We start from the raw sequence: 16,048 nt of genomic DNA, 5'->3' as shown, positions 1-16,048 counted from the left end.
AATATAAAGCTACTGAATGTGATTGATAATAAAAAGAAAATAACATATGACTAATGTCATATATCAGTGTACAATCGGCCACTATATACAATCAGACAATTTATTATACATAAATAATGCATGTTAATTAATGATTTATTAAGTTAACTTTAAGACAGATCCCCACCTATTGCAGCGGTCGATATTTACAAGAGAATTCTTACCACACTATGGTGATGTGTATTCTACATTATCGACCAGACCTGTAATACGATTTGCGGATTTCTTCCATATTATGCCTCACGGGGTAAAACTGTTTCAGTAGTTCTCATTCCTTTTTAATTGTCAATTTAAATTTCACTATCGATACAATCGTCGATTTTAGATAATATAAGTATATCAGAATGAAAACAAAAATAAGAATTTTACAAGTACTAACAGGAATTAGGAGCTACTAATGTAGCGATACATCAAAAATTCACATCATTCATCTTGAAATAAAGATAAAAACATTTTTATCGATTATGTTAACGTCATCATTGAAATAATCGATCTGTCACATCACTGATCGTTGGTCATTAGTTGTTAGACTAGATCGACCATAGTGTCAAAGACAAATAAGAGAAAGGAGAAGATGAGAAAAAGAAGCAAGCGTTGGCCTACCTGTTTTCTCGCTCTCGTTAGGCTTAAATTTGATAAGCCGTGATAGCGATGGCAGCGAGGATCGTGTGTTAGTGCTTTCTGATCGGTGTTAGTGGACATGGTATATATCCGGCATCATAAGTGGCCACCTCATATGGTCAATCTCGTATTACGTCTGGGCTAACTCTGACAACATACTACACATCGGGTGACACACTTTAAGGTAAACGGTACATCACATTTTTCCTTAGTATAATTCAGAACGCTCCTTATGGAGGAGATTTGTAAATCTATTAATTATGGAATCGTGGATTATAGTTTTGCTAATGACTATTAATGGCGTGTATTCATTATATCGATAAAAAATTATTAAAACATAAAAGTAAAACGCATTTTTGACGAAATAAGTTACTTACGAAAAGGATTTTTAAGATCTGCGACTGTTCAATAAAAATGTCATAAAAGTACCGATTTCCAAAGCTTTGAATTTTGTCACTAAAGTAATATAAATTTCTTAATATTAAAAATTATTTAAAAAGCCTGAAAAACCTTGATTATATTCAATTTTAGATTACCCTATTGGAATATTTTGAACTATATATTTTTTATAGTCAGCCAGAAGTCGCGGGGATTTTAAATCGTAAATTTCGAAAGGTGTCACCCGTTGTGCACGTAATCGACGCACACCTTCGTGCAATCAGCAACGGGCGACCATCTTATTACGGGTGTGTGGTACAAACATGGGTAGCAAAGTGTAAACCACCATTATTATTAGCGAAACGTGTAATAAGAGACATTCTGCGCCAGTTCGAGAAAGAATACCGAAACACAATGGGGATATTGCGACGCTGCTTTGAACAATATTTTTCGAGGTTAGGCATAAACATCAATTAGATCGAAATTGTTGCTTTTAAAAGAATAATCCACCATGGATGGCCGATTGTTTCCATCAATATCGATTCAACCTCAATGGCGCCAAACAACGATGAAATTACAAAGCAAAAGGAGAAGATTGGTATCACGCAAAACATCCTGCCGAAGTGGTAAGCCAACGGAGCGTAAAATGAAACATTGTTCGTGGTACCAATTTGCTGGGAATTAATTAAATACAAATTTAACACTTTGAAGGGAAAAGAGAACCCGAAGCCAAAAAACAGGTTAAGTGGTTACATTGTTCTTTGTTAAATGGAATCGCGATGGTCGCATCGATGACGCATCATTCTTGTTACATTTTAACATACACTAATAATACTTTTATTATTTTAAATATTCCCATCTTTCCTTATACGAGTTATTAATATTTTCTTCTTATTTAGTTTATTGTTAGATTTATCGTAGGTATAATTTATTGTTTAATATATTAATTATTTTTTACTGTTTCCTTCACCATATTTATTTTGTTCACGATTATTAATAAATATTCGCTTTGAAAAGTAAATAAGAAGTACATATAAAATTGTTGTTTACATTTTTTAAGCTTTGGCGAACTTATCTTAACATACTTTACTAATAGATATATTTTTATGCTGAAGCAATAGAGATGCTTTTATAAATATACTTTTATAATTATATATACCTAAGTTGTAATATCTAATTAATATGATCAGTAAGTATTTAGCTCTCATATTGAATTTATCACGTAAACTTATATACTTCTATACTTGTGTGTGTATGTTTCATTGAGAGATGAAAGGAGAATGAAAGGTTTTAAAAATTGAAGCTCTTGGTCAGTGGATTCACATGGTATAAACCTGCTACAGGGAAACCTAATGTTGCACCTAGTGCAATAAATACACGGCAACAAAGCAAGCACGAACGTTTATAGATGAATGATAGTAACAAGATAATGTCACAATGGACCAAAAGGTCTTTGTCGCGTAAAGTTATATAATCAGCGAGCTATAAAGAATTCACGGTCGTAAACCATTGTGCGTATCTTACTCAACGTTTAACTCTCCCGCGATTCGCGCGTAGTTCCTTGTTTATGGATCAATAAATTTGGCGAAGTGGAGAGGAATGGAAGGGATAAATGAAATCTAACATCGACCATGACATTTACTGGAGTCACACTTTCGGAATTATCGGTTCAATTACAACGTTTTCCCTTCCATTGCTTCTTTCTATCAATTTTCTCAATTATCATTATTTATTTTTAGTATTTATTGAATGTCCCAAATTTTCATTTTTAATGGAGAAACACAGAATTCAAACTGTATATGTATTTAGAATAATTCCTCCGTATTAACAAATAAACGAGATAAACCAAATTTTCAAACTAAACCGAGTGTTGCAACGATAGTTTGTTTTAGCAATTCCCATGCCTGGTGAGGGATCAGCGGCGGAAAAAAAGAAACAGAGGAGGAGAACGACTACAATGCTTAGACCACGATCAACGCGCCAATATTTTAAACACGGCCCCTTAACTTCGCAGGTTCTTCTTTTCCCATATGCACTCCTAATCACGAGTCGCATCGGCAGATATAGCGTGTACCACGATGCACCCCGTTAAATCTCGAGAGGGAATCAAGGGAGAGAGCGAGGGAGAGTCGAAAAGGGAGAAAGGAAGGAAAGACGAGGAGGAAGAGAGAAGTAAAAGAGATAGAATGGGAAGAGCCGGGGTTGTAAGCGACACGATAGAAGGAGAGAGAGGACATGGTGGCTCGAGGAGGAACGTTGGAGCAACGTAAGAGGAGGAGGTGGTGGCGGTCGTATCGGAGGAGGTGAAGGAGGAGGAGACGGTGGAGGAGCAGAACAGAAGGAGAAGGGGAGAGCGACATTCCAGAAGGCGGCGGCGGCGGTGGTTCTCGTGGGAAACCAAAGAGAGAGAGAGGAGAGAGATCTCGTCTCGAGGAGAGGTTGCGAGCCTTAAGGCACCGTTCTCATCTCCCGACAAGCGCGACAAGACCGCCACAGAGAGACTCCTGCCTCCGATGCCGCCGACAATCGTCGAATTTATGATTTCATAGAGACACCTGGTTTGGCCTGGTAACGTATACACGAAATCTTCTGATCCGCTTAACGAAGAACTAAGAACCTAAATGCACTCTAAAGAATCTAAATGCACGTACAAGTACTTTTACACGGATATATATGTACAGGTTTCGGAGGAGTGTTTGCGTCGAAGACTGACAAGGTATCCGAAGGTAATAGAATTTCAGGCATTCGTCCTGGGAATTTATCGTTCCATTAACTCAAATGCCCTGTAAAGGAAATTGGATATAGCATTATTCAGTGTTCCGAGCCGCGCGAACATTTATGGGTACATATGATATATTAGTGGCAACAAGCGATAGCTGCTGCACCCTCGCATGCGTTCACTTCTTCTGTTTATTAAGCAAGGATCGACTACTGCGTTATTCCTCGCCGATAAAGCGGCGTCGATGCACCGGGTTGGTCGAGCGTAACGTGATTCTTCGCTGCAGAACGAAGAAAAAAAAAGTGATTACGATAAGGAGTCTGGGCTTTGATCGCGTTGCTTGCAAGAACGAACTCGATCGATGGATTGAGATTACGTCAAACGTGTTGAAACACGTGTATATGTATAAAATAATTTATTTGAAACAAGTTGCAGATTCGTTTGTGTCAGGTTTCTTTGTAAGGTAAAATGCTATTGAAATGTGTTGATTGGAGTACATTTAGGTTTATACGTTGTACAAGATTGAACGAGGAAGCTCTAACAAGATGTTACAGAGACTCTGTGAATCGGCCCTTAGGGTGAATCTTCACGAAGCACGGGACAAGTGATTTCAAGCCAAACGAACACACGAGGAGAGGATGATGTTTAAGCCCACGAGGTTTTGGATCATCGCGAATGATCGAAGCTCGTCTGTCCCCCGGCATAATTTTCCCACAGGGTTCTTTTCAGGAATGAATCGACAAAAAATTTAATTTTTACTCAATACATAAGCCTTTTTGTATGCTATTTATAGTTTTTTTTTCTTTTTAGCGAATCTCCATTCCTATTTTCCAACAAATCTACATGCTTTATTCTACAGAAAGGAAGAATGTGAAACAAGCCGAAAGAAAACAAAAAAATTGATAAATTTTGCATTACTTAACAACGATGAATGAATAGATACACACGAAACTAATAACGATAAAGAACAAATTGTATTTAAAGAAAATGTCTTTAACACAACATTTCATTGAAACAATTAAGATAAGATACATGGAACACATCCATAGAACTCGATCGCACAGCAGCAACTGTTTGATTCTTAATACATTAATTACTCGTTTAATGTGTGGCTGTATCATGATAGGTAGCTGGGACATTTCAAATAACAGTCTCTTTATCTCATGCATGGTTACTCGCCATGCAATGACAGCAGAATTGACAACAACTTGTCGTCGTGACGGTTGGATGTTATATAGTGGCAATAAAGCAGCTCATTATTATTATTACGATCGTAAGTCAAACTAGGCGTCCGAACTGCGTGCTTTATAGCACGATAATCGGTCAGCGTGCGCATCGGTATCGGCAACGACATGCACGCGTTTGATTATGCGAAAGGATAACGTCCAGTTAAACGACGTTCAGAAATTCAACACCGATTCATTGGCGGGAATATCCATTTCTCTGACCGTTGACGTCGCACTACCGTATCCTGAGTCTTCATTCTTGCCCTTGTCGAGTGGCGATCGCTCTGCTCATACTTCCGTGAAACCTTCGTCAGGAAATATTATTGATTATAGCTAGTATTATTAGCTGTTATTGCTATCAATACATGAGAAAATTACTTGGAAAATTAATTGGGATCGCATCATTGAAGTTAAGGTGACTATTATACACCGACTCTTCTATTGATAGGAAAATATTGACCTTTTTAATATCATGCTATATTCATTCATTTTTATAGGATTGAAAGCAAGTAGCTGCTAATTCTTATATGATTTCTTCAGAAAATTACTTGTTCAAATCTACGAGGAACAATTAAATATTCAATTTGTAATTTGCTTTGAAGTATTATGTAAAAAGTGCACAAATTCTACCTTTTTCACTATTCCCTTTCATATATAAATATATTTATATTATATAAAATAAACTTACACTTTCAAATATGTAATCACATATCCTATAAATCAGTGTGCAAGCACAAAAGACAAAATAAAACATGCCAAACTTTAATTTATAAAGTTATATTTATCCCAAAAATTTCATCATTCCAAAGGATACAGGTATTAACAATTAAAAGCTACTAAAGCCTCCAATGAAATACATATCCTTGGAAATCTAAAATACTACTAACATTCCACGTCGTTAACCAGTTTCCAGAAAGTTCCTGCATCCCTTCATCAAACATTCGCAGCATTCTCCTTGTCAAGTTCAGCACACGAAGTTTCGTCAACGATGTCACCGGAACACTTCGGACGAGACAAAGGTGTGTCCAGGTTGTGCAATGAACATTTTTGATAAGGGTCACGGTGATACGTGCGCGTGCAGACGAACACCCTGTATAAGGCAGGGCGCAGAGGCACGCCGGGCAGCGCGATGAGATGAAGAAGGAGGGAAGAAGGTGGAGAGTTAATTGAATCCGAGCAGCGTATAAGTGGAATGGCCTATTCCTCCTCTGGTTCGCTCCTCTTATTCTTCTTTCTTCCCGCGTGCCTCTTCTCCTCCCATACCCTTCTTCTTCTACCGTGTCTCCCTTGCCTTGCCTCGCGTCGTCCTTCGTAGCTCCTTGTACCCCCTTCGAACGGGGTACCGAGGTAGATCGGTAGGTGGAAGGACGCCGGAGGACGGAGGGAGGAAGCATTCCTTTGTCTCTGCGCGCACGGACCTAGATCATATAGTATATAATGTGTATAATGTGCATAAGGATGTGCAACTATGTAAAGTCCAACTTGACTGCATTGCACGTGTCTCTGGGTACCTGGTTGCGACCAGAATCGCGTAATTTGTCGAGTCGAAGAGAAATTTTGAATTTGGATCTGCTTTAGAGTACAAGGAATAAAAGAAGGATATTTGTAACACCTGCTTTTGTATCGTAGATTATTTCTATTCTATTCTATTTTTTTGTATTGTATTATTTCTCATATAAATCTGATATCTACATTTCTATCCATTTTTTTTTGAAAATATCCTGTATATTCTAAACTAATTCTCCTTCCTATTTCCAGATACCTGAAATTCCCTTCGTGCTGTCAAAGAAGTGTACTCCAGTGAGTAAGACATAAGCCACGTTCACCAAATTGGTATTCATCCTTTTTAAAGCGATCAATATACTCCAAAGTAATTTTCATTCCCACTTCTAGTTACCAGAAGTTTCCTTGATCCTGTCAGAAACGCGTGTTTCAGCGAGCAAGACGTAAGTCACGTTCACATCGTTGAAGAGTCCGGTACCCGCGAACACCATACCGCGACACAATACCTCACGGATACACGCACACGTACGCGTGCTTTTAAAACAGTTGTGCCGCCTATATTCCCTCCGGGAAGAATCCAGAGGGAGTCGGTAAGGCTGGCGTGCGACGGGCTTCGTCGCGAATTGGACTTTCAACCATATGTTTCTACGTGTCCTTAAAGATCGTTGGACGTTCTCCACGTAGGGCTGGATGCGGGACTCCACAAGCCAGCTCCTCTATCGGCAAAAATCCACCCGGTTCTCGGAGGTGGACGTCTCTGCAAATGATTTTTGTCGATGACAGTGCTGCTGGGTTCTCACCGTGGGTGCTCACCGGTGAGCATCCCTCGCACACGCACTCCGCGTATTTGCGTACCCCGAAATAGCCGTACCCTCCTCCCTGCTTCGTCAGACGGCCCAGGGGACGAGGATGAGGACGCTGAAGAGGTGGACCAAGCAGCGAGGCCGGGGCGAGGAGGTAGGAACCGAGCGTGTATACCGCAAAACCAGTTCGCTGGTGAGTAAACAAAAAACGAGAAGAAGCCAACGCCGCGGCACGGCCTCGTTGTCCGTCGCGAGGGGAAGAGAATCACTGCTTTATTGCTAATTCGAAGACATTCGCCCGGCAGAAATGAAATTTTATAGTCCGCCTTGCGGACCGGGAGGGGCATCCGCGTCACCGAACATACGTGGGAGCTGCTATACATCGGGCGCCCGGCCCCACGGTTACGGTCCTGCCAGGACAAATGCCTCCGCTACGTGGATCACTCCGACGTGAGTCTCCTCGAATCTCGAAATAGGATCCGTTATCGTTACCTACGCGCCCTTGCCATCGACATATAGGTAAACGGTTTAGACATCTATTATAACACTCGGTTTTCAGAAGCTTGAAACTCTCGAGCAAATAAGATCACCGATAAAACATAAGGGAAGAGGACAATTGTGAGATAGGAGATGGTAAGACTGATATTTAACAAGAGAGATAGTAAAATCGTCGGGTTGATGGGTTTTAGATTTTCCGTTTTTGAGATTTGTGGAGATGAGATTAGTGGAGACTTTTGCTGGATTGAGATCATGATCATATGTCATCATAGCTTGATTATAGTTATCTATATATATTATAATATATATAGATAGATATTGTTTGCTGCCTTATATTGTTGCTATTCTGTTTCATCTGTTTTATTTTTTCACTAGACTTGCTACTACTATGGTAAGAAACGGTTATCAACACTGGTAATATGCAATTTGTGAATGTTTAATTATCAAAAAGTACCATTTCCATGCCTGAATTTAGAACATGCCTTTAAATTTCAATAACATAAAGAAGTACCGAGTCACAAAGTTCGAAGATCTTCGAATTACGAGGGGAATGTTACTGAGAAATCTGACGATTATTTTCTCCGAAATCGTTCTCGGTTTCCAGCACGATCTCGAGCGAGAAGACCCAGCGGGTGGCTCGCGTCACGAGAATGCAGCTCGTAGCGGCGAAGCTCATTACGTTGACGTGTGCGTAAGAACTTCGTACACGCGATGTAATCGCGCTGATGAAACTGACGCGCGGAATGATGCGCTACACGGCTCGTCATATTGGTGAGAAACGTTTGTCTCCTTATTGTTAATAAAAGAAAACTAGACAAACATAAGATAAAATACGAATAAGATTTCTTTTTATAAACAATCTTAAAGTAATTGGTCCTAAACAATTTGCAATATTCTTAGAAACAAGAGAAAAAGGAGGAAAGAAAAAAATGGCAGCAGTGTATGGAGAGTATCTATCTTGAAACGCGGAACGGTGCTGGTTTAAATCGCGCAGGAAGATCGGCCAGAGATTACGTCGCGTACGGCAGCCACTCAAGTGTCGCAGTTGCACGTCGTTAATGCGAGGCAGGTGCTAACGCGGAGAGAAAGAGACGACAGGGAGAAGGTGGCGGTGAAGGAGAAGAAGAGAAGATGCGCCCGGATCCCGTCCTCCCCCTAATTGACAAATTGGAATCTTATTAGAAGCTCGTGATGCCGGAGGTACCCGAGGCAGGAGGAGCCTCGAGGCCTCTCTCGTTGGCAGGGAAGAGAAAGACCGAGTAGCGTAAAGGAGATAGAGAAAGTGAGACAGGTAGCGACAGAGTAGCCGTGAAAGACGAGGAAAGAACGAGGGGCATAATGCGTGGATGGCACGACACTAACAGGTTGTACGGCCCACGGTGGAACGGAGAGAAGAAGTACCTTATGCTCGGCCTGCCGGCCGGCAGGCGAATGCCACCCAGGAAGCGTTCGCGCGTGCGCGATCTGTGTGGCCTCGGCTGGACTCGACCACCGGGCCCAGCCGAGGACGCACGAGCTGGGCCGATTTAGCACGAGGACGCCCGAAGCCGACGTGTGCTGGCCCACCCGGTAGAGCGCGCGCGTGCCGCGTCCTGTGTGGTCTTACGTTCGCTTCTTCGCTCTTCCTATTCTTCCTTACTGGCTCTTTCCTCTCCGTTACGCTCTCGTCGCGTCCTTTTTCTCGCTCCTCTCTCTCCGTTTCACCTTCCTCCTTCTCTCTCTCTCCCGCATTCCATTTTTTTTCTTACTCCTCGCGTCGTCCCTCTTTTTTTTTTCTTCTTTTGTTTCTTCCGCGCATTCTTTTTTCTCTTTTTCTACGGATTCACCGCGTTTTTCTCGTTTTCTCGCTGCTTGCACGTCTCTCCTCTCTTTCCACCATGGAATTCTTGCTTGTTCCACTGCGAGAACTTCTTGCTCAACTTCGCTCTCCTTCCCAGCCGACTGCTGCTCTTCGCTGCTCCGAGACACGGCTACGTGCTCGTCGTCCTTTCTCTCCTGGCGGATCGCGGGGTTCGCCCCCACCTTCTCCTTCGACTGCGACGCTGCTACACATGGTCCACGCTGTCTCTTGGCTCGGTCCGGGCCGCGAAGATGAGGTGGCCCCGAAGACGAACACTGAAGGAGGGTGGAGGTGCTGACAGTGGCGTAAGTAACGAAGGATCGTGTAGATCGCGCGATATTGCCGCCGACAGGACCGCGAAATGGAATTCTAATTAGGTGGCCTCCTCGTTACCAACCACGAAACGGGACAGTCAGCCTGGGAATCTAAATGGCCGGGCCAATTTGTATACGATCATGGAGTTATTGTATACTTTTCCATTGTGTCGCGTCAATAGAAGTTGAATCTCAAAGGATTTATCGAATCTGTTTTCTATTAGTAGAAAAGGGGATGCCATTCGGTAGCCCTTTTGTTGTTTTTCACGTTTCATTTCTTCCGTGGAATATTTTTCAGGTCTAACGCGGTTATCTACGTAAAAGAGCTACGCTTGAAAGGGCCCATGCGTCTCCATTATTGCTATTCGTCGCGAGAAACGGTTCCTCGTGTCACGTTCACAAGGGCCATGTAGAATTTTATCTACGTCAGTGGGCAAAGAAAGGAGATGAGGTGGTAAGCCCACTCGACTCGTTCCACCTCTCCTTTCCCGCTTCTCGGTTTCCTTCGCACGGCTCGACTCGACCACGTGCTAACTTACGAGCTACGATCTCTGTACCCTTCCACCTTTCTTTCCTCTTTTATCCTTCTTGCTAGCCGTCTCTTTCTTGTCTCTGTAACCTGCCTCTGTCTTTTTACTTTTCCGTGAGGGAGCACGGCTCCCTCTGCCAGTTTTTTATCTCTGTTTGTCTTTTTATGTCTCCTATGTCTCTCCTTAGGTTCCGATCCAAACTCTGCGCCGTCTTGCTTTTTCACTCCCCTCGGAACTTCTCGGATTATTAATCCAGCGACGAGAGAGGATCCGTGGCGTTCGCGGAGATTATGGGCTCGAGAGCACGGCCAAGGTGCTGCTACGTTAACAAGCATCAATAGGCCGAAAGAGGAACGAGAAGGCGCAGGGATCGTAAAATGTGATTCCGAGGATGAAAGATCGCGCTTTGCTCTGTCCCTTTATCTACGCGATATCCCTTCGACAAAGTAGCGAAATGGGAGTATACGTGCAAAATTGATTCGTAGGCAGTACACCGAATCGATTTGATTTTAGAAATGGCTTTTGGATTCTTCGTTGTCCATGTATGTATTATTTTCTTACTGGTTAGAATTTGGTTTTTTTTTTTTGGTTCTGAAAGAATTTTCTATTTGTAGATTATTATGAACAAATGTAATGTATTTACGAGGAAATAATCGCATGAAAGATACGAGGAAATAATAAAATCATTAAGAAAGATTTTGATAAACAATATCTAATCCACTAGTGGAGAAATTAGATTCAATAACTTAATCCTTATTGGATACAGGACATAGAGTTTCGTGTTATGTTAATTTTTTTTTCAAATTGAATATTGTATAATACTTGAACCAAATGGAAAGTCTTCACTTCTATCTGTGTGCAAGTAAGGAATATCCAGTTATTTTTCTAATACTCGAATTCTTTTTCTCTTTGTTTTATTACATTTTGTTTCATTCATAATTTATCTATCATTTATAGTCATATTCCAATTATTATATTCACCTATAACATGAACCAAAAGTGAACAAATAGTAATTTAATATTACTACTCATCATTCTAATGTACTATTACTATTTCATATTTTGATTTAACTTTCCACAATCAGGCTGCAATTTTTCCATCTCGTCCCATTCCCTCAGTATACATCATCTGAGATTTCCTTGCCATTAACACAATTCCACGCATACACATTCCCTTTCGTTCACCTTTCACATTCCACACATCACCTTCTTACCATCACAATATCCATAAAAACCTATAAATTCGAAACAAATCTATCTCGAAAAAACAATGATGCAGCTTCAATATTTAGATTGTATCTATCGGAGCAGAAAGAAAGGTATAGGTTTTTATATTAAAAAGTGCAAAAGTCTACGAAGATTAGTGGACTATGAACTTGTAACACGTTTGTAAAAGTGATTTAATTTTGGTTAATGTTTTAGCTGTTTTTTTGTTAATTTATCCTAATCATAGAAAAGTGAAGGTGCCTTTTTGTTGCAGTATTCTTTCAATTTCTTAACAAGCTAAGAACGAACAATATATTCGATCGAGTCGCGATCTATCATCGAAACGCGCGAACAGATGCGTTCCCCGTGGCGATTCGCACGGTACGAGCTCTTGTTCGTCTGAATCGCGAGGGCAGCGTGCGCGCGTGACGCGGATAAACTGTCAGGATGGGGCGCGATGATTGGCCCCGGCCCGTAAAGCGTATTTTCGCGTGTAAAATGTAAATGGCGCTGTTCTGTGTTCCTGGATCCGCTCGGCCAGTTTCCCGTCTGTACGTGTGCGTGTGCACACGAGGAAGAAGCGTGGAACTCGTGGAAAGGAGAAATGTAGTCGAGCTTGTCAAAGGAAGAACGGAGAGATGGTTGAAGAAAGAAAGAGACGAAGAAGGTTCAAAGAGCCGACAGTGGTTAAAGAGCCTTCTTCCTCTCTCCATCTCGACACGCACAAGTACAAGGCGCAACCTTTCGAGCTACCCAGAAGAGTATCATCCTTCTACCTTTCTCCCTCCTTCCATCTCGTCGCCCCTCTCCGCCGCTTTCCATCTTTATTTATCTCGCTACCTCGACTCTCCTCGTTCCTTACCCTGCTGGCAGAGCAAATTTATTTCACGTTCCTGCCTTTTCTGGACCTTTCACAATATTTGGCCGTGCTTTGGCATCCAGCACCGGTCACGGCGGGCACCGGTCACCAGAAGATACGGCTTTGAGCCCTCGGTGATGGATGGTTCGCTCTCCAGCCCGCCACGAATTGCTGCTTCTACTCTCATCCTATCTCTCTTCTGCTTACAGATTCACCATCCTTCTTCATCCATCTAAGTTCGTTCCTCTTGCTCGCACCGTGAGCCCCTTGCCGGGCTCTTCTTCCCTCTGTAGAGGATGCTAGACCGCCGCTGATGGGGTCCAGGGCCGGTCAGTCCTAAGGTGTATACACGTGAAGTTCCTTGTCGTGATCGGTCGATCTACCTCGCCTCTACCTTGGAGGTTTCGGTTATCCGAGCTTAAGTCCCCAACCGAGATTCATTATGTTCGTCATCTTCGATCAAGGTTCTCCAACTTGTTACAAGTTACATTCACGAAGATCACGCGCCACGCTTAGGTGTCAAATAGTTCAGTGACCGCGCGTGAATGGGAAATCGATCCATGCTGTTGGTAAACCGTTTGAGCTAACAGAGAGGGAGTAAATCGAGGTTAAACGCGGTCGAAGAAGGAAATGAATCGTGGAAGAATGGGCCCTCTGTTCGGCTATTGCAACAAGCCGTCCCTGGGTCCGTGGACCCGCAGCCCCGGGACCGTTCCACCGAGTTCGTGCAGGTATATAAATTCTGGTGCTATTATTGGGGTTTGTGCCTTCTCACAGAGCCCTCTGGGGCCCGCGGCGGTCCCTTTGAGCTACTCTTTCTACCTCTGTCGTTTTCCCCTTCGTCTTGCTCTTACATTGTCGTTTCTACTCTCTCTCTCTCTCTCTTTCTCTCTCTACCTTGCTGGCCCCCTCTCCTCTTGTAGACCTTATCCTACCACTACCTCCTTTCCTCTGTCTTTATCCTCCTCCTCCACCTCCACCTTCTTGGATCACCCTTTAACTCGCCCGCCCTACCCTTTTACGTACCCATTCTCCACCTCGCTGCCGATCCTTACACCGCCCCTGAGACTTGTTTGTTTTCCCTTCGCGTCGTCTTCCGTTTGCTAAACGCACCTTAAATTACGCGGCCGATGATAAATATTTGAGCCGTCCATTACGCGAAAGGGCCACTACGGACAGAGGTCCGAACCGGTGTTACCTTCTTCGAGCTGGCGCAGCTTCCTCCGTGGATCGTGTTACTTTGTAAAAGGGACACCCGGGACCCGGATAGCCCGCGATGGTGTCGTCACATGGAATTCTTTTTTTTTTCTCTCGTTTTTCTTCTTTTGTTTCATTGAGGATGATCGTGGAGTTTGTGGATTCAGTTGTGGCTACTTTTTGATGTTTGCTTTCTTCTAGATTTTGTTAGGTACTATGTTCATTCATTGAACAATTATTGTACACGAAACGCAATGCCGATCCTTATCGGCTTGAGTAATTTTAGTCATGTCAAGAGAGAGTTTACAATTGAGGAAATAGTTCGAATAGACTAATAGTTTAGTAGTTTACTAGATGACAATTATTCCGCGAACTTGAAATTCGAGGCATTAAAGTGAAATAAAATTTTCTAACTTAATGTTGATTCTTGTAGATTATCTATGATCCAACGATTCAAAAGAAAATTCCAATTGAAAAAGCGATCCACGTAATAATTTAAATCACCATGTTTTGCGTAACCCAATGATGATAACTGAGGGTTAACTCCATATACGAAAGGGGATTTCAAATAGGAAATTATCCAAACAGTAATTCAAATAATTGCATTTAGCGTTCGATGGTAATGGTGGATCGAAATTATCCCGCGAATTTCAAACGTAGTGCATTATAACGAAGTGCATTTCTAACTTAATTGAAATTCTTGCAGATTGGCTGCAACCCAATGATGCAAACTGGGGGTTAGTTCCAATATCGAAAAGGAGATTTCAAACAATGATTTTATCGCGCCTGGCATACAATTGCATAGTAATCGCGGATCGAAATAATCCCGTGAAATTCGAATGCAAGGCGTCTTCTAATTTAATATAAAATTTTGTAGACCGAAGGTTAACTCCCTCTCCAAATAGTCCCGATAAAAGAACAATTCGTTCTCTTATCTAGCGTTCGACTAGCGTTCAATAGTAACCGCGGAACGAAATAATGCCGCGAAATTCAAATACAACGTGTCTTTGGAATGCGCGGCAACAGAGCGTTGGTGTTACTCGCGTCTTGATAGCGCACTTTTATTTCCGCCACTGTAGCCGCCACAAAAGTCAAAGTGCCTCGTAACAGGATTATGAAATGTTCCGGAGTAGCGTTCCACGGATGTTTACAACTATCGCGAATACTCGTTACCTTTTATTGCCGGCGGGTTTCAGCGATTCTGGCATCGGCTTCGTTAACGAGCGACGTTTATGCTTTCATTCGGCCGTAATTCTACCCCCTCGTGTTTCTCCCTACGATTCGTTGTACATATGCCTACACGTCATAACGTCGACTACATATTGGTTTTCCATAGGTCATTCATGCCGATTCATTCTCACGCTTTCGAGGCGAATCCTATTAATACAAGTGTGTCTGTCGATTCCTCGACACGAAAGCGTGTTTCTGAGTTTGATGGGTTCTTGGCTACGTGGTTCGACGATAGGGTTTGTTTGGCGAACACCGTCTTTATCTACGCAGGTCAGCCACACTAATCTCTGGTCCGCCTGTTGTCTTCGCCTTTGCTTGCTCCAACAGTTGCTGGTGTTGTTTCTATTGTTAGAGAATCTTTTCAGGTTGTTTCTCGATGCTTATGAATGTTTTAGTTTCTGGACAACATACCGTATGAAGATTCTGTTGTCTGGTCACGTTTCTAGTTTATAGGGTGACTTTTTGTTAGAAGGATTTTTTAATGGCATTTACATACCATTGTCTCGAATTTATTTAACGTACTCTTTCTGAGTTCTGAGCGTGGTTCGAGTTTCGAAAGAAATTGAGTGGGTTATACGAAGAAAAATCCGTGTGCTCATTCCATATTGAGAAATTAAGCTGCAAATATCGTTATTTTCGGTAGCTAGCTCGAGCAATATATCGGTAATGCGAAGAATTCGTACAATTCGATAGAAAGCCTCGTACGCAGAAATGTTAAAAATTTTGTCCGACATGTGTAGCTACATGACTATATCGTTCACTGACTTCTAAAGAACATTCCTTCTGTTTGAAAATTTTCTCTCATATTCTTCTTCGAATAGTACAAGTTCTACAGAATATAATTCCCTTTGGTGCTTGTGTTATCAGAGAAATTATTATTGTTTAATATTCATCGCATTGTGACAAATTTTTAAAAATTGCTTCACAATAAATCATAGTTGTATAACTACATATTTTCGAAAGAAAAATTTTTAATCGCTCATCTGGTGCCGTAAGGTTTTGCATGGATGAATTTCTTATATAGAAACTTAATTATTTTCTAATTTATAACTATATATAATATGCTGTTACTTTCTATTTAACTG

At 41.9% G+C, this 16,048-nt stretch overlaps 1 long non-coding RNA gene across 1 annotated transcript; it reads left to right on the top strand.

Annotated features, from left to right (window-relative positions):
• Positions 1-6,939: 6,939 nt before the first annotated feature.
• Positions 6,940-15,862, top strand: LOC126923933 (uncharacterized). The gene is made up of 6 exons (XR_007713353.1): positions 6,940-8,558; positions 8,688-9,932; positions 10,240-10,395; positions 10,659-11,013; positions 11,086-11,333; positions 12,746-15,862. It is a non-coding gene; the product is annotated as an uncharacterized LOC126923933 (long non-coding RNA).
• Positions 15,863-16,048: the final 186 nt, after the last annotated feature.

Source organism: Bombus affinis, chromosome 14 (genome assembly GCF_024516045.1).
Source record: "Bombus affinis isolate iyBomAffi1 chromosome 14, iyBomAffi1.2, whole genome shotgun sequence".
Lineage (NCBI taxonomy): Eukaryota > Metazoa > Arthropoda > Insecta > Hymenoptera > Apidae > Bombus > Bombus affinis.
Note: the sequence above shows the minus strand (reverse complement) of the source record. Positions and strands in the feature narration are given on the sequence as shown.